This window comes from Sapajus apella, unplaced genomic scaffold (genome assembly GCF_009761245.1).
Source record: "Sapajus apella isolate SASKATOON/1434 unplaced genomic scaffold, GSC_monkey_1.0 scaffold18, whole genome shotgun sequence".
NCBI classification, from domain to species: Eukaryota; Metazoa; Chordata; class Mammalia; order Primates; family Cebidae; genus Sapajus; species Sapajus apella.
The window spans coordinates 8346198-8365465 of NW_022436958.1; the positions used below are offsets into that span (position 1 = coordinate 8346198).

Below are 19268 nucleotides of genomic sequence, written 5' to 3' on the forward strand. Positions count from 1 at the left end.
TTACCTAAACTAGCTGGTCACCTTTGAACCACCATAAGATAGGAATACAACTTCATGCTAAAGATCACCTGTTCTCTCTCATCTAGTATTTTCTCTGTCTCCCAGCAATCTTTGAGCAGCTCACTCGCATATTTCAGTAACACCTATTTCTAAATCACTTTTCTGCTCTCTCTTCCCAAGGTGTCTTCCTTTTTGAGTAAAACTCTTCGTAGGACTATCATACTTCACTCTTGAATATCCCTCCTACTTCTTACCTCTGTCCAACTGTCTCATTTGCTTATGAGCTGTTTGCCTGTAAACATTTATAATTCTCATTTTAATAAGCTCCATGATACCGTTATTCAGTTATCATCCCTGCATCCCAAACTGTTTGGTAGTCAGCTCTGTATCAGATGACTGCTTGAATCAGCCCTCTTTCAAGTACTTGTCTGCAGATTCTATTTGGAGTTGATCCAATTCAGCTTATGATACATACCAGTTTCTGTGGTAGCTCATGATCACCTGCTTTCTGTATATGCGTTTTGTACTATGGCATCACCTACACCTGAAAGTGCAGCTATACACTACTTTACTACTAATAAAGGCAACCTATTAGATGGTTGAGTTCTAGTGTCCAGATATAATATCTGCAAGTGTGTCACTGCTTCTCAAGGAGGCTCCAATGTCATTCTACAAAACCAACATGAAGTCACTCATGTTAAAAGCTGTTAATCTTAAAACCTTCCTACATGTATGCTGGCCTTTCAGATTTCTTTTCTATTTATTAATAACTTATCAGACAATCACCAGACAGAAAAAGGTCTCTGCACAGAATAAGCCACTAGCTGTAGGATTTGCTATTTCAATTCTTACTCTAAGCCTCTGTATTCACCATTTAACTTGTTTCCTCATAAGGAAATTGGGATAATTGCACCTGCTTTCAAGATTTTGGAAAGCCTTAGAATTTATGCAAAATGTCTTAACGTCTGGCATATAGGAGACTTTCACTAAATAGTTCATAATGATAACAAGTCACTCTATTGCATTGCTATACTTACTCTAGCACCTTTATCAACCCCAAAATACAGTGTTCATCTACAATCTTACTATCTATCATGACACATTTAGATCTCATTCTCCCTTTTATATTCTACTCATTTCCCAATGCCTGAAATAGCCCCACTTTCTCCATTCAAAAAATTTCCTCTGACTCTCTTTAAAGAAAAGCAGCTTTAACCAGAGATTTTGAGTTTAGAGGGAAAGGTGATTAGAGAGGCACTCATTTAAATAGTCCCTCCTATATTAAAATGAATACAGTAAATTGGTATGCAGTAAGATCTTCAAGGTTTAAAAAAAAAAGAACAATAAAATGAATGTACACCTACTACACCCTTAACTCACATTAATTTTTCTCCAAAATCTTCTCTGGAGTCCATGAAAGCCAGGATCACTGTCTTCCTCACATCCTATAAATATCATGACTAAATGAGTCCTTTGTAAAACACACTGGAGAAAAAGATAAAACTAATGAATTCTCAAGGCTCTTCCAAATCCCAATGTTTTGTCATTTCAGAAAGCAATTCATGAGAACTCATGAGACAATGGCGTAGAGGAGGATAAAACTAAACACTCTTTGGACCTGATACAAAACTAGTTTTGAACATCTGGATTTTTCTTCTTGATTATATTCAACTAATCAAGTAATGGTTCAAGAACCATCTAAAAGATGGTTTTTTGCAACTGTGTTCTCAACTTCAATTAAATGACACTATGCACTCTAAAATGAACAATTTTTTATACTCACTTTTATGAGATGGCTCTCAATTTTAATATAGACAGGTAAACTTAAAATAACTTCAGTCTATCAATCTATATTTATATATTCATTGGCATTATTATATTTTGAAAATGGTTTGCCTTAAAAGGAAAAAAATAAACTGTAATCTATAGTATTCATTGTCCCTTTCCCCTTAATGAAGGCTTCCAGAAAGGCCACGATCGACTTCTTAAATAGAATGGGACATCAATGTTAAAACCACATATTTCTTATTAAATTTATTTTAACTATAAGGTAAAAAGGTGATTGCTGCTCTATTTAAATAAACACACACACACACACACACACACACGTCCTTCCTAAAGTGACATATTTGAAAATGGCAAAGCTTTCCAAATATTAATCACAGTAATTCCAAATTCAGTTCTCAAGGTAGTTCAATTATGGCACAATAAATAAATGATGGCATTTAATTCTAAATCTCTGAGTTTTCGAATCCAGAACATCCCTTTCTTTCCAGTTCAAAAGAGTTTAAGGTATTCAAATGCTACAACACACCTGTCTTTCAGTTACAGGCATTGCTTCAATGAAAAAAACAGCTTAAAAACCATGAAATGAAATCAATTCCACATAAAGCTATTGTAAGATTCTGATCTCTAATCTGACTTGTAAATTAGATACATGTAACTTCCAACATCCAGCAACCTGCAGATCTTTTTCCTAGCAGGATGGCAATGTTAGTTGCACTGCACTCTGACCAAAAACATGCAGTGGTGGCAGTGGCACACTGACACACTCAATAGTATATTCTTTGAATAAAGATTTCAAGATAAGTCATGAGGGAAGCTTTTGCTGTTTGTAGATGAGCTGTATATACTATACAAAAAGTAATCTATGGTTTATATCTAGACTGTAGAGGTTGTGTTGAATGCTGAGATTTTTAAATGTTGAAGATTCACTGAGGAAAAAAACGGGATTCAACATTGAGAGAATCCACCCACCTCATTTCCCAGCACTGCTTTCAAATCCTCTATTACTAGTATAAACAGTATACCAAAAGCAAGGACTCTCAACCAAATAAAACATCAATTTGATTCAGAGAATACTTTCATGTTCTAGTTTTCTTCTGATTCAATACTTCTAAAAAACAAAAATACATAGGTTTATTTTCAGTTCATACCTGCTCACCAAATCATTTAAAGTGAATTTAATTTAGTTAATAGGTCTAAAAATATTAATTTATGAATTCAACTATTCTATTCACACTCATACTATACAGTATGATTTTTTTGCAAACTATTGAAGAGTTCACTGAAAAGGATCTTTTCCCAGAAATTTCTGAGTATAGTAGTTTTTTGCAAATAGAAACATATTTTAAATACTCTAGATCAGGGCAAAATTTCAAGAATCCCCTAAGCAAACACTTCCATGTGAAAATCATAGTCCTGAAATCAACCCATTTAGTAAACAGATGTTTTTCTTCATTGTATTTCCCTTAGAGTGAGATAACCCAATACTAAAAGGTGATAACTATAAAAGTTTCATAAATATAAGATCTTTAAAGTTTGATTAGCAAAGAAATTACTACATATCATTATGGAATGATAATACAATACACATTCCCCAAGTAAAGCTCAAATTTACTTCAACCATACCAACCAATACCACCAAAAAAATTTTCTTTTTTTTTTTTTTTTCAGTCCTGAAGTCCTTGGAATCATAGGAGGGCTTGGTGCCATATTGGTGTCACACTCTGCCAGTCATCCAAAAAATATGCCAGACTTCTTTTTCAACTCCTTTGTTTACTAGTGCATCACTGCCTACCCAGCAGGCGGCTCACCAAGACAATTTCAGTAATGGATTTTGGCTCTCTGTGCATAATAGATGACAATCTTAGGAAGTATCCAGTTTGTTTTATAGCTGAGAGATTTGAACCTGCTGCAGATGTCACAACTAAATTCAGTGTCACCTATAAAATAAGACAATGTCACCAACAGCATTGTCCTAGAAAACATCTATTTCAGCACTGCTAAGCTTTCAGCATCATGACTGATAGTATTTTATTTGCCTGAAATGGATCAACAAACTATTGCCTGGGGGCTGAAATCCAGTATGCAACCTATTCTTGTACATCTAGGATCTAAGAATGGGTTTATATTTTTAAATGGTTGAAAAAAAGTGTTTTAAGAAGACTAACATTTTGTGACATGTGAAGATCATATGAAGTTAAATTTCCATTTCCATAAATAAAGCTTTATTGGAACATGGCTATATTCTTTCATTTATGTATTTTTGTACAGCTGTTTTCATGCTACAGTGGCCAACTTAAGTAGGTGCAACAGAGTCCATAGGATCCATGAAAACTAAAATAGTTACTGTGTGGTCCTTTGCAGGAGAAGCTTGCCAACCCTTTTTTTTTTTTTTTTTTTCTGATGAGTAGGTAACATGGTATCTAGTGTATGTTGCACAAAGAACCTAAGTGGAAAGACTATGTTTCCCTGTCTTACTTCTATCCATTCAACTGACAAGTATTTGTTGGGCCAGACCTGTTATTCCAATGCAGACAGCTCTAGTCACTTTACTCTCCCTTTTGGCTCAGTCTTGCCTCAGTACAACGTGTTAATATTTACTTTGGGCAGCAAGCGGACAAGGAGCTCACCTTCAGGTCAAATTCCAGTTCACAAACATTGGCCTGCTCCATCTCCCCAAACTCTCCTGGTTCTGAATTTCTTTTTATCAACCATTCTCTGTAATGGACTCCTGTACTAGACATCAGTCTGAAAAGTCTGTATTTTCTGCCAGAGACACTTGGGCAATGGGCTGAGTCACAGCATTCTTTGACTGAACTATGCCAGCTGATCATCAGTTCTATCACTGCTCTAACAGCCATCCTGTATGGTGGATTTGTTTTGGGCCCCCTGTGAACAGTCTGCAAATTCCAACATTCCTCTTGGCTTCTACTATTCCTCTGGTCACTATTGCCCCCGAAGTTCATCACTTTTTCTTTTACATTGAAACTTCTGGCCAAAGACTCATTCAACGTTCCCAACTGGCTATCATTTTGTTATTTGAGTTCAGTTCACATAACAAGAGCCCTAGAAAATTGTATCTATATAGATGGATTCCCCAACCTAGAAACACCCAACTTAAAGCATCTCTGATTTTTTAGCATCTGCTCCAAATGAGAATATATCACCCCCCACCAACCAAGTAGCCTCCAGAATGTCCCTTTTTTCCCTCCACCATCGCTAGTTGGCCCAAAATTTCTGTACTTGTTTCATCTGAAAGTGTTACCTATCACTCGTCACCCACATGGGATGCCCAAGATACCTATGTCTCTTGAGCACTGCTTCAAAATACCTCTCGTGCTGTCACTAAACCTTTAACAACCCTGTTTCTGCTGTGAGGGAAAAAGGAGAGTTTCCTGCCACTGCTGGACTGCAATGGAGAAATACATTTGGCTAGATTTCTAGAAGTCAAAAGTATTATTCCACAAAAAAAAAGATGTTAATTAGTCCATAATGAGGCTGAAATGCTCATATTATTAATGGCACTACAGAACCCATCTGTAATTCATATTACATTGTTGCAGATAGTTAATTCACAAATGCACTCATAAATCGTAGATTGACGGTACTAGAAAATAGCTTAACAAATGTCAGGACAGATTAGCGTAGTGTATGGACTTCAAAGAAATGGGTTTTTTGTTTGTTTTAAGAGACAGTCTCACTCTGTCACCCAGGCTGAATGCAGTCGCACAATCATAGCTCATTGCAGCCTCAAATTCCTGGGCTCAAGAAATCCTCCCACTTCAACCTCCCGAGTAGCTGGGACTGCAGGTGCGCATCACAACCCCTGGCTAATTTTTTTTTTTTTTTTTTTTTTTTTTTTTGGTAGAGATGGGGTCTGGCTATGTTGATCAGGTTGGACTCGAATTCCTGGGCTTAAGAAATCCTCCTGCCTCTTCTGAAAAATGAGAGTCACTACAACCCTGAAGTAATGTGCCATGGTGAACAGCTGCGAAACCGCATGTATATCTCACAACCTACGGAGTGGTATCAAGCACGAAGAATGACCATTAACCGTATCTCAATTTGGCATAGCAACCACACAGGTAGCATCCATTTTAAAAACAAAAACCTTCTTACCCTATGAATATTTGGAAAATGTCACAGTAGTCCACTAATACATTCCTATAAGCAGGAAAAGAGACTAGAGGCATGTTAAGTCCATATTCCAAAGGAATACTCAAAAGACTAAAACTTTAGAACTTTGTTCATTTGATGAATCTAGACTTCTTCCCTCAAAGAAACAGTTTTCCATCTCTTTAGTTAGGATCGCTTTGTGTTCTTAAAAATTACTGAGTACTCCCGGCCGGGCGCGGTGGCTCAAGCCTGTAATCGCAGCACTTTGGGAGGCCAAGGCGGGTGGATCACGAGCTCAAGTGATCGAGACCATCCTGATCAACACGGTGAAACTCCGTCTCTAATAAAAATACAAAAAATTAGCTGGGCATGGTGGTGCGTGCCTGTAATCCCAGCTACTCAGGAGGCTGAGGCAGGAGAATTGCCTGAACCCAGGAGGTGGAGGTTGCAGTGAGCTGAGATCGCGCCATTGCACTCCAGCCTGGGTAACATGAGTGAAACTCCATCTCAAAAAAAAAAAAAAATTACTGAGTACTCCCAAGAGCTTTTGTATATGTGGCTTATAATTAACAACATTCACCATTTTTGAAATTAAATTAGAAAAAGTTAAAGTATTTATCAATTTATTTTAAAAATGTAATAACATATGTAATAAAACAACACGTTTTAGGAAAAACTATTGCTTTCAAAAACAGAAAAAAGCTTTGTGTAAAAAATTATGTTGTTATAAAAGCTTTGCAAATTCCTTTCACACCTAGCTTAACAGAAAACAGCTGGATTCTCATATCCTTGTCTGCATTCAATCTGTTGTGCTATGTTGTTTTGATTGAGCTATATGAAAAAAAATGACCTCACACAAATATGTAGTGAGAGAAAGAGAAGTACATGTATTAGTAGTCCAATCGGATAATTGTGGATGTTATTTTTTGATACTACACCAAAACTTGACAAGTAGGAGTTTTTTAAGGGTTAGTCAAAATACAGAATCTCATACACGTGAATTCTTTGTATTCTGTTACCTGCTTTTTGAAAAGATCTTTTACCCATAATTTTGTAACACTGGTCACTTTGAAAATATTGGCTCATTGAGATATGTAGATATTACAAATCTTCACAAAATTCATCATACAATAACAAAAACTCACATTCATTAAAATCACCATGCATCTCATCAGGAAAGTCTTTTAAGTACTGGGAAGCTGACAATGGCACAGCAGGTAACACAAGTTTTCTGAAATTTTAATTTTCACTTGAAAGTTTGAATTTTATCATTGGCAACAATACTGTCAGTTGTTTTCCTTGAAGTGACAGGCTCACTTTGTTCATTTTCAAGAAAATGACTGCCAAATTTCTAAGTCTAAATAATCACAGTTTGTCTGGTATTCATTCTTTCAAGTAAAAATGATGTTTCATGCAAAATTTGGCTAGTTTCACTAGCAACTCAAAAAAAAATCACATACGGATTTTTTCTCTAGACAGGCAATGTACTCTGGATATGCAGCAGAAATGCATTTTGAATATTTCCTATCTCTTCACACCAAATATTAAAAACAATGTATACTTAAAGGTCAAAATGTAATAAATTACCAATTGTTATCACTTCATTAAGGACATTCTTAAGTGAAAGTGGCTTTTTCTTTTTTTCTGTGATGCACAGCTGTGAAGAATACCATGATTACTTGTACAGTTTGATCCTACTGCCATTTAATTTCTAGGATGCCTAGTTTCATCCATCATTGCTTTTTATACCAGCAGGACAAATGTCAAAGCAGCAGAAAAGGCAAAAAGTTATTGTTACTATGGTAATAGTTTTTACCTCATGGACACTCCTGAAAGGGTCTCAGATATTCCTGGGGATCTGTACACCACAATTTGTGAACGTTATCTTAAAGAAACACTAAGAGCTATGAATAAGTAAGTCACCACCCCCAAATCCATAATGAATATCCCCCATATAATATACTAAATATCTACATGAATTCTTGAACTCAAAATTGGTCTAATTTGTTCATATAATAACAATTAATATTTAGTGAGCACTTACATGTATAATCTTATTTAATCCTCATACTAAACCTATTAGTTAGCTGCATACTTATACCACAGATAAGGAACATCATAATGAACAAAGGTGAGTTACTTGTCTAAAGTCACAATATTCATTATTTGTTGGATTCAGGCATAACCAAGTATTTTGCATACCTTCCTCTTAAGTCTTCACAACCACCGTTTTATTATCCTTATTACCCTTTATTGTTCTTTACATCTCTATTCTTTAAATCTTCATCACTAATTTTACAAACTAAAACTTTGAATCAAATAGGTAAAGTATCTTGCCCAAGGTCACCCAAGTGGAAAGTGATGACTCATCGATACACAAGTCTGTCCGACTCCAGAGTACAACACATACTCTGCCTTGCTATACCACACAGGAGTGTATTATTTGCATATAAACAGGCTGATAACTACAAGAGTCTTCTATGGTTTTAAAGTCAATTGAGTAAGACCTCTATTTGGAAAGATTTTTACTAATTTGGTTACCTCTGTCTTCAAAAAGTACAAAACCTACTTCCTTTTAAAATGATACACTTTAGATAATTAATTCACACTATTTGAAAATGACAATAGAGTAATATAACTAAGTTACCAAAAAAAAAAAAAAAAAAAAAAAGATAATACTAAGAAAGACTAATCCCCCCATTTATATGAGAAAACTGAAACTCAGAGCAGTTACCAACTAACTCCCCGCAAAGGCTTGCTGCTCATGAATGGTACAAAGTCAAAATCAGTCTGGACTGACCGTGAAACCCAAAAACTGCAGTCACACTGTCTGCATACATTTAAGAAGGCCTCAAGCAATGACCTAGGAATTCCTCACAAGGTCTGGATACAGAGCTTGCTGATATCATACTCACCTACTCAAGGTAATCAAGATATGAATTATCTTGTATCTTAAAGACCAAGAGGTGAAAAGGAAGATGGTGCACCCTGAAAATAATGAGCCATGTTTTCAGGTGCTTTGAGAAAAGAAAAAAGTAAATTCACTTATAAGGTGTCAGCACACATCTCTGTAGCTGAGACAAGCTTGCTTCTATTTAAAAAACAAAATAAAAAAAGCCTAGAATACAATGTCATCACACCTACACAGGCTCTTTACAGATTACACAACAGCTTTCAGATGCCATGAGCCCAGGAATGCTGCAAACCTTGGTAATTTGCAGCAGATAATCATCCTAAAACTCCAATCAATCCACAAAATTTTCAAGTTAGAACCTATGATTAGGCATCATGTCCCAACCTTTTGTTTCTATTTTAAGGGCCTACACTGCAAAAGTGCCACTTAATATTTAAACCCAAAAAAGGGCAGAGAAGGAATCATGGTTTATCTATCTCAATTTGCTCAACTTTTAGGAATTATAAACATCCTGAGATTGAACAGAGGAGTGTGGCTTTAATTTCAAAAAAACTTGTACACTTAAGGAGTCCCCACGCACGTTTGACAGGAAGGTGACAAAATGGAAGGCTGTGGTATACCACCTAAAACAGCAGGCAGTATGGAGGAAGGATGAGCAATTACATTCGTCAGAGAATACCACACTCTGAATTCCTATGTAGCAAAAAAAAAACAAAACTATAGAGCAACTTTACCTCCTCCTAGCAATGATTCCTAACATGATCTAAAAGAATCACAATCTAGTAATGTAAAAGCAGCTGACAGATATATAGGAAAAGAAAAACAATCAAAATTGAGATCATATCCCCTGACATGCATCATTTCCACTAAAGATTCCCTGACTTATCTGAATTAATTTCATGTACCTCATTTCATTCAGATAATTGAAGTTTTCTATTAGAGTTGTAAAGTGTTTACCTCCACATAATCAGTAAACTGTCCACTTAAAAATACCACTACAAAAATTACCACCCCCTCGCGCGTACACACATACACATACTCCACTACCATTAAAAGTATAAGATTTTGGCCTTCAAGGGAAATTTAGTTCAAAAGTCCTCTTTAAAAAACCAGCACAAGAAATTCTACAAAAAAAGTTATGATCATTATCTTTTTAATACAGAGTGTCTGCATTACTCGTTAAAGACATAGTAATTTGGGTGTTCGATACACGACTACTGTTCTGAAACGAAATAAAAGATTTAGACTACTAAGGGTTTGACGACTTACCTCAATACAATAACTGGAATTGTATAGAGAACAAAATCAAAGAGGTCTTTCTTTTGTATGAGCAGGCATTTAAGGGCCTTTTAATGAGAATTTACTCTTTAGTATATAATTACTAATCAACAAAAATAGGGCCATTAAACTCACTTCTTCATAATAAAACTTCTAATTGTAAGAAATATAAGATAATAGATACATATTAATCAAATTCAAGAAAAACTGAAATGTCTAATGCCTTACAAGACAACACAGTGAAAATAATGTACCTTTTCTTAATTAAATGTCCTGTCAGGTGACTGATGATGCCATTTTTCATATGGATAAGCCTATAATTTAAAGCACACAGACTCTCTAGTACTAATGATGGCAATGAAATGTCTAAACTTCCGGAATGAATTTTAAACTTCTATATGAACACTGGCTTCCCACACTAATAACAGAACTTACTGTCGTGAGAAATTTACATCTAATCTATATTTATCACCTGCTATGTGCCAGGCACTGTATTGAGTGCTAAGGACACCTCCAGGAACTGGACAGATTCAGTCCCAACCCTGGGGTACACGTGGTCTAGAGGTAAAGATAGATAATGACCATGCTCAAGGAATGTGTAATAGATACCTGTGATGTTATTTTCTACACACCCACAAAGAGAGAGAGAGAAAGATGAGAGAGAGATTCCACATACAGTTCCTGGCTCATAACTATCACAGCCCTTGATTCAGGCTTTTGGTATAATGTTAGGTGTGTCAGGCCTCAGGGGACAGCCTTTGACTTTCTTCTGGCCCAAGGCAGAATTCTAATTGTTTTTCCCAACCCATAGAGGACCCCATACTATACCCTGGAGGAAGGAATGCTGTCATAAAGGCTCCACAATTCTAATCGCTTTTCCCACGCTCCGCCCCCAACCCACAGAGGATCCCATACTATACCCTGGAGGAAGGAATACTGTCATAAAGGCTCCACAATTCTAATCGCTTTTCCCACGCTCCACCCCCAACCCATAGAGGGTCCCATACTATACCCTGGAGGAGGGAATACTATCATAAAGCCTCCACAAAAAAAAAAAAACAAAAAAAATCTTGGTTCAGAGAGCTTCCAGATAACTGAACACATGGAGGTTCCTGGAGAACAGGGCACTCAGAGATCACATGGAAGCTCCGTGCCCCTTCCTCCATACCCTGCGCCACATGTCTCTTCATCTGTATCTTTTGCAATATCCATTCTAATAAACAAGTAAATGTGTTTCCCTGAGTTCTGTAAGTCACTCCAGCAAATTAACTGAACCCAAAGATGGCGTTGTGAGAACCCCAATATCTGATCAAATGAAAGCTCAAAATCAAGAGAAGAAAAAGGCAGAAGATCAAACACTTGAAAATAATGAGCTACCACTGAACTGCATAAAAATCACCAATTTATTGGAGACACCCATAAGTGTCCCCTGTAAGAAAGCAAAGAACCCAACAGCAGGCTAGTCAGGAAAGGCATTCTAACTCATGACTGGGTGAATACAGGGCGTCATAGAGTCCCTAATACAAATGAAAAGTTGACCCTCAAAAAGTTCAAATTATAACACCCATGGAGCCTAGATCTCAGTATCTACGGGGTCAATCTGGTGAGTTCACGTGAGTCCAGAAAACAGTACCACAGGATCTTGGCTCTGAAAGACCCTAACCACCTACCTATGGACAAGAATGGGTCCCTGCTCCCTAAGGGTAGGGGAGATAGGAAGGAGAGGGAGATCAGGCTGTTAGGGTGCCTAAACAGGCTTAAGACAAGGTCCCAGTTCCACAAAGGCCCTGGAATGCAAAAAGAAACCATACAAGAAACATCAATTCCCTGGACTACTTATCACTTACTAAGGAAAGACTGTGGAATTCCTTCTCTGGTTATTTTTTAAATACTCAAAAAAATTATCATCTGTTTAAATGACTTGTGTGATCCTACAGAGTAGGGGAAAAGCACTAGAGATATGCTTACTAATTGCCTGATTCTATATCCTAACTCCATCTATAACTATTTTGAAATATTCTAGATGCCTCACACACAAGTTGTTTGCCATTATTTTAAAACTCCTTATGAGAAAAGTGCTTTAAAAATGAAAATCTTGCAGGCAAACTGAGCACATCCCAAGGACATGGTGAGATAGCATATCTTTGTGAGCAATAGATGCTCAGGGCACCAAAATAATTCCAGATCCTTCCTACTGTAGGTGACAGAGGTCTTAAATATCTTCTGTCTGAGTGGAAGAGACTGATCTGGCAGTTGGTAAGCCAGACAGACTAAGACTGACATCAGAACCAGCAATGATAGATGTGAGATGATTTGCTTCCTATAAATTAAACGCCATCCTACTCTACTGTGCAACTGCTTTCAGTAATAATATTAGTAGAAAAAAAAAAAGAACGTAGTTCAAAGATGGCACTATGAAGGCTATTACCCATATGACTCTACATGTTCAAATAGAAATCAGCCTATGGAACTGGCTCTGCATCTGCTCAGCCCAAATTTTACCCTGGCGATTCAAAGAATGGAGTGTTGGCTGGTACTTTCCAAAAGAAAAGCTTGAAAATTTTCCTCAATTTTTAAAAAAAATAACCAGGCCAGGCACAGAGGGTTCACATCCATAATCCCAGCACCTTGGGAAGCCAAGGCGGGAGATCGAGCCCTGCCTGGCCAATATGGCGAAACCCTATCCCTACTAAAAACACAAAAAATATTACCCAGCCATGGTGGCACATTCCTGTCATCCCAGCTACTCAGGAAGTCAAGGCAGGAGACCACTTGAACTAGGGAGGCAGAGGCTGCAGTGAGCTGATATCACGCCATTGCAATCCAGCCTGGGTGACAGACCAAGAATCTGCCTCAAAAAAGTAAAAATAAAAAATAAAAGTTGGCCAGGCACTGTGGCTCATGCCTGTAATCCCAGCACTTTGGGAGGGCGAGGCAGGCGGAATGGCTGAACTCACAGGTTCATGATTAGCTTGGGCAACATGGTGAAACCCCATCTCTACTAAAATGCAAAAAATTAGCCAGGCATGGCGACATGTGCCTGTAGTCCCAGCTACTCAGGAGGCTGAGGCAGAGTAATTGCTTGAACCTGGGAGGCAGAGGTTGCAGTGAGCCAAGATAGCGCCACTGCACTCCAGCCTAGGTGACAGAGTGAGACTCTGTCTCAAAAATAAATAAATAAAAATAAAAAACACACTATTCTAATCGATTTAAAAAAGAAGAGGTAAGAATAAAAGAATTCACAGTGTTCTTTATGTAACACCAACAAGAAGCATAACATGTCAAATACAAACTAAAGCTGTTTAAAATATAATTTAGGACAGTTTGCCAAGGTAGTCCAAACTCTGAAAGTCACATTCCTTACGAAAGTCTACATGCTGAAAAACATATCCTCGTAAAATGAAACCAAGATTATAAAATGTGGCCTACAGTAACAATCAGAGGGTCACTCAATTCATATTGTCACACTTTGCTCTCATGGAAACGTTGCATTATTTTAGCTCACCTAAGGTATTCTATTCCTAAATTTAAGTCATGTTCTTTCCCAATATCAGAGTGACTAACATAAGTTAAAGAACAAAATTTACAGTGTTAAAAGTTTCGTCCCCCAATTTTTCTAAAGATCTAACACCTGATACCTAACAGAGTATCTAGTTCAACACAAAAAAGGAACTGAGTTATTTCAAGTTTACTATATCATGATTCAGGACTTCCAGGCACTGCTACCTTCAAAAATCAGATTAAGCCCAACAAGATCACAAGCATTTAAAGAGTACCCACTACACTTGACAACGAGCATACACAGATGAGTAAGACATGGCCGATCTTTCACGAAGTGCCTACCAGGAAAGTGCATACAGGCCAACAAGTATTTACTAAATGTCTACACTAAACACTGTGCTCTGGGATGCAAAAAATTCATCCCACCACAGCAAGAACTTCAGGACTCAGGCATCTGAGCCTCACTTAGAAATGTGACGCTGGGCATGGTAGAATTAGATTATCAAAGGATTTCCCTTCCTAAGTGATAGTAATGCATCACATAACATTTCAGTGGACAAGACATTGAATATACAACTGTGGTCCCGTAAAATTTTTATACCATATTTTTACTAAATCTTTTCTAAGTTTAGGCACGTTTTGATACATTATTCAGTATAGAAATATGTTGAACATGGATGTATCCCAGGACAAATACGTTATACCCATATAACATGGGTGTGAAGTAGGCTACATCATGTAGGTTTGTGTGAGTACACTCTATGATGCTCCCACAAGGATACTTGTCTCAAAATATACCTCTGTCATTAAGTGACACATAACAATATCAAGGTTATATACACCATAGCTCTAAGACTCTTAAGATACCAATCTGCTGGAAGTGATGTAGGCTATCTGAATCAAAAATATGAATCGATTATAAGGGCAAGATAATTACTAATTCAAAAAACTGGAAAGTAATGTTAAAACTGATAGAATGTAAATACTTTCTAACTATGAACAATTTATGGCATTTTAATCTAATGGGTTCAAATCATAAATTGAGAAAAAATATTAAAATTTAGTTATTACTTTTTTTTTTTTTTTTTTTAAGGGAGTCTCACTCTCTGGCCCTGGCTGGCGTGCAATGCAGCAATCTCGGCTCACTGCAACCTCCGCCTCCCAGTTCAAGCGATTCTTCTGCCTGAGCCTCCTAAGAAGCTGGGATTACAGGCACGCGCCACCACACCCGGCTAAATTTTGTATTTTTAGTAGAGATCGGGTGCAACCATGTTGGCCAGGCTGGTCTCGAACTCACCACCTCATGATCCACCTGCCTCAGCCTCCCAAAATGCTGGGATTACAAGCGTGAGCCACCGCGCCCAGCCAATTACTTGGCTTTTTAAGATACCATCATCAAACAAACTTTAGTACAAGAATAAAAGAGGTCTGAATTACCTAGTTAAGTATTTAATTAAGGCAACTAGTTCTATTCGGCTCCTACTAAATCTCATCAAGAAACTGTCTTCGATTCTCAACTTTTCTGTAAAATAATGGGATTGGATTATACTGCAAGGTCCCTTACAAATCGAAAACTTTGTACTTCTGTGATGCATAAGATTAAAATGTCAACACAATTTTCAAATCAGGAGTAAAGAAGCCATCTTTGCAAACTGGTGATGTCAAAAAAATCACTATTTCCTGCCTTATTGCAAGTATCATGCTTCAAATTTTATCTAATCATTGTTTTCAAGTATGTCAAAGAAAGTTTCGCGATTCAAGACGTACTCCTCTAAACCCTCAATACTAAAACTGTTTCCATTACATTCAGTACAGGATCCTGAGGAAAATGTATACCAAAAGGGAGTGGGAGCCGATCTAATCCAAGTCAGACCTGGAACGCACTAATTAAAATTCAATATTTCACTTGGTATGTGGGTTCCTATGTGAAACTCCTGTCATAGTTAAAGCTTAAGGTTAAACAAGTTAATAGAATCCAATAGAATGGCTCTATTGAATTGTACTGAGCTTCTTTTTCAGTAGCTCCTTTGCCTAACCACTATGTTTAGCTTTAAAATCAACTTCCGGGGTAGCACCAAATAATCAAGGTGAGCCACGGCGGCCGGGGGCTGCCAACTGAAATCCATCTCGCGTGGAAAATCATCAACTCACGTTTTCCATTTCAAACTGCGATATGGGTGGAGGAAAAATTGTAAAAGCCTTCTTTCTGAACCTGCCATCACAGGGCCTCAAGGCAGTTAACTTAAGAATCTCAAGATAACCTAATGCCACAGAGTTCTCAGAAGACTCTAAGAGTTGTACGTGCGAGAGAAGGCAAAAAAAAAAAAAAAAAAGCTTCGGGACTAAAGTATTAAATTTTGCTGCTGAATTCCCAAGACTTAAATTCCGAGAACCTTTCCACCTGGACAGAACGGGGTGTCTGGATCCCGAGGAAAACGGGAAGTTAGGTGCTTAATCCTCAGACAAGGGATGGAGGGGGACACAGTGAGGTCTTCACACTCGGCTGGCAGAGGGGAGTGGGGCACTGGGGAGGTCTAGAAAGTGAGAGCGACCAGGAGCCAGACGCGAAGGTTACCCTCAGGAAGGCCCGGGGCTCGCACTGCAAGGCGCCAAGCGCCGGGCAGCCTGGTGGTCGGCGAGGCATCCCAGCCAACTCAGGCCAACCCCGGGCGCCCGGCCTCCCTTCTCCCGCGCGAGGGCGACGTGCCCCCACCCGTCCTCGCAGGCAGCGCGAGTAAGAAGCGGAGCGCCGGGCTGCGGAAAGCCGGCACGCACGACGTGTAGGCATCAAGAAAATGCAATTCGAACCCTGCCAGTTTGCAGAAGGAACAAAACGCGACGGGCTGGACGCCTCATTCCGAGCGCTGGGCGGACTACTGCGCATGGAGTGCAGCGCGTGCGCCCGGGAAGCGCTCGGCTCTCAGCTCCGCCTCCCCCACACCCCCCGCCCCCGGCTCCCCGCGCCGCAGCCTCCGCTGCTGCCCCTCTGGGAACTCCGCGCAGCGCGGCCCCGCGAGGCGGGCGCCGGGGAGGGGAGGGGCCGCGCTCCCCGCCTCCCTGCCGGCCCGCGCGGCTCCCCAGCCCGGAGCCTACTCACCTCCTCCTCCTCCTCCTCGTCTCTCCCTCCTGGCCACCGGCGCAGCCCAGCCGGCGACGCGCTGACGCCGTGCCCCTCCCCCGCGACCGCCGCGATGCCGCCGCCCCTCCCGGCCCGCGGCCGCCGCGGCCTCCGGGCGCGTCAGGCGCTGGCCCCGCCCATCGGCCCGCCCACGCACTCGAGGCTCCGCCTCCCTGCGCAGCCGGGACTCTGCCGGCGCGGGGTCCCTAAGTCAGCGGCAGCTCCCGCCCGCGCGAGTAGCTCCGCCCCGGCCCGCGGGCTCGGCTGGTGGCACCTGCCTTTTGTCCCCTGGCCTCTCTCCGCTCCCACCCCCCTGCGGGCCCTTTCCCTTGTCGTCAACACCCCGTCCGGCCCTTCAGCTTTTTCATACTCTTCATACACTTTCCCCAACCTCCTCGTCCCGTTTAAGCTCGCATAGTTACCTTCTCTTTCCTTCTGGAAGGTCTGTGCTGCTCACTAGGTGGACCTCGGCTTCCTTCCGCAGTTTTCCAGCTGGCCCCTTGCATCTTCTTTCCCCGTCCTCTCCCCTGCCTGCTGGGGCCTCAGGACCCCGGCGCTTTCCCGGCTCCCTTGCTGACACCTCTACCTGCTCTGCAGCCCCTACCTCCTCGGCAACTGCTTTGCCAATGCGTCTTAATTTCCCTACCTCTAGACCCCCTCGGATCCCTCCTGGCAAGGCCTATGCTTTCCTTTAACTCCATTTTTCGCGTCCTTTCGGTTCTGACTACTCCACACACTTCTGATGCAGTTTGAGTATTCAACAGCTGCATGTTCACGGTCCCACTTACACGAAGAGAGTCACATTGAATAATTAAAAATCACAAAGCAAAGCGACAGCCGTGGAGACCATCGTTTGACTTGCATAATTCCAGCTATACTTTCCTTATGCACTAATATTCTCATTGCCACTTGAATTTCAAGGAATGGGATTTTCCACTGGGGCTTAAAATTCACAAATGTTGGATGTTTTTTCCCTGCGACCTAATTTCACTTCAGCTGTTTTATTTATAAAATACAAAGTAGAAAGAGTACCAGGAAGTCCTAGGTGTTCTTGTCTACATGTAAAGTGAAGAATGTGTCCCTTCCTCCTTTAAATTTCCGTGATTCTGAAGTAAAGGATTTTGTATATGGAAGGAGGGTGTAGGTTAAATGAGTCTAGCGAAGGCAAAAGATGCAAATATAACTGGATGTCTTGTTTATTAAGTAATTTCATTTTTGAAACTGCAACTTGGAAGAGTTAGGCTGTGATGCGGAAATGAGTTAAGAAACATACCAAAATAAAGGAAATTGATTAGGCCTTTGTAGTTATATCCAAAGTTGCGCTAAGTTATGTCAGTAAACATTCTTATCCTTAAATTGAAGCGCTGAAACTATCTTCCGTTCCAAACAAAATCCAGCTCTGTGTGGACATTCAAAGTTTAAAACCATTGTTGAATTGAACAACAGCATTGTAAGCATTTGAAAGCCTAATAAACCATCTGTCCATTCACTTTCACACAAATTGAGAAACAGAAGTAAATGCCAAAACCTGAAAGTGAGTGTTCCTGACTACACATGAAACTAGTAAATCCCATTACACAGAATAAAGTACAAAATGCTCTCCACTTACCATGGAGTTACTTCCCAAGAAACACAATGTAGGTTAAAAATATTGTAAGCCAAAATTGCATTTAAGTCTAGCAACACAGCAGATGGTCCTTGACTTCCAATATTTTCAACTTTAGGACGGTGTGAAATATATATGCATTCAGTAGAAACCATAACCCTATCATAAGTCATAAGAAGCTCCTCAACTTATCATGTGGTTACTTCCAGATAAGCCCATTGGAAAATGGAAAAATTCTAAATTGAACCACGATATCTGAAAAATCCCAAAAGTTATGGCTGCCATGTCATTGATTTGAAAATAGAATGACATAATTTTATAATTAATCTGGTCCTTAAAATAATTGGGAGTCTAATCCTTTCGTTTTAAAATGAAAAAAATCCCCCCCACCGCCGAGACCAAGATGGCCGCAACTGTAATTCTGCCCCCAATCAGCCCCTACTTCAAGTACTCTGTCATGATCAACAAGGCCACACCCTACAACTACCCAGTGCCTGTCCGCGATGATGGGAACATGCCCGACATACCCAGCCACCCCCAGGACCCCCAGGGGCCCAGCCTGGAGTGGCTGAAGAACCTGTGAGCACCTCCACTGACCAAGGCGGGCCCTCTCTCGGCCCCCAATAAAAATGTGAAAACCAAAAAATAATAATAATAATAATAAAATAAAATGAAAAAAGTTTTTTAATTTTTTTAAATTTGATTAAGAACTGTAGCCCAGAGAGGGTAAGTTGTTTAGCCAGTATCACCCAGCTTAACTGGAAACAAAACCAGAATTCAAACTCAGACTTTCTGTCTCACATACCTGCCAGCATCTGGCTCATATTAATAGTTAACACTTACATAAAGCTATTTAACATCAAAATTCTTTGACTTTGCAGCTTTGCCTGCATGGTCTGAGTAATGTATGAAATTGCACTTGGCACTAGCTAGGAAGGTATTTTTGTCAG

General features: G+C 39.6%; 1 protein-coding gene and 1 pseudogene across 15 annotated transcripts in view; one reads left to right on the plus strand and one right to left on the minus strand.

The window, feature by feature from the left end:
- Nucleotides 1-17451, minus strand: part of GTDC1 (glycosyltransferase like domain containing 1) — a 419157-nt gene extending 401706 nt beyond the window's left edge. For 5 of the 14 annotated variants that reach the window (XR_004271221.1, XM_032286219.1, XM_032286224.1 and 2 more), the window contains exons 1-2: nucleotides 16692-16780; nucleotides 9550-9555 (exon numbers count right to left, since the gene is read on the minus strand). The gene's annotated coding sequence lies outside the window, so the exon portion shown is untranslated. Of the gene's footprint in view, nucleotides 1-1380; nucleotides 5518-9549; nucleotides 9556-16691; nucleotides 16781-17134 lie in introns of those variants that run through there. The other 9 variants (XR_004271222.1, XM_032286220.1, XM_032286221.1 and 6 more) reach the window with 5 other exon arrangements.
- Nucleotides 17452-18716: 1265 nt separating this feature from the next.
- LOC116556886 lies at nucleotides 18717-18964 on the plus strand (annotated as a pseudogene). The gene has a single exon (XR_004271226.1). The product of XR_004271226.1 is annotated as an NADH dehydrogenase [ubiquinone] 1 alpha subcomplex subunit 3 pseudogene (transcript).
- Nucleotides 18965-19268: the final 304 nt, after the last annotated feature.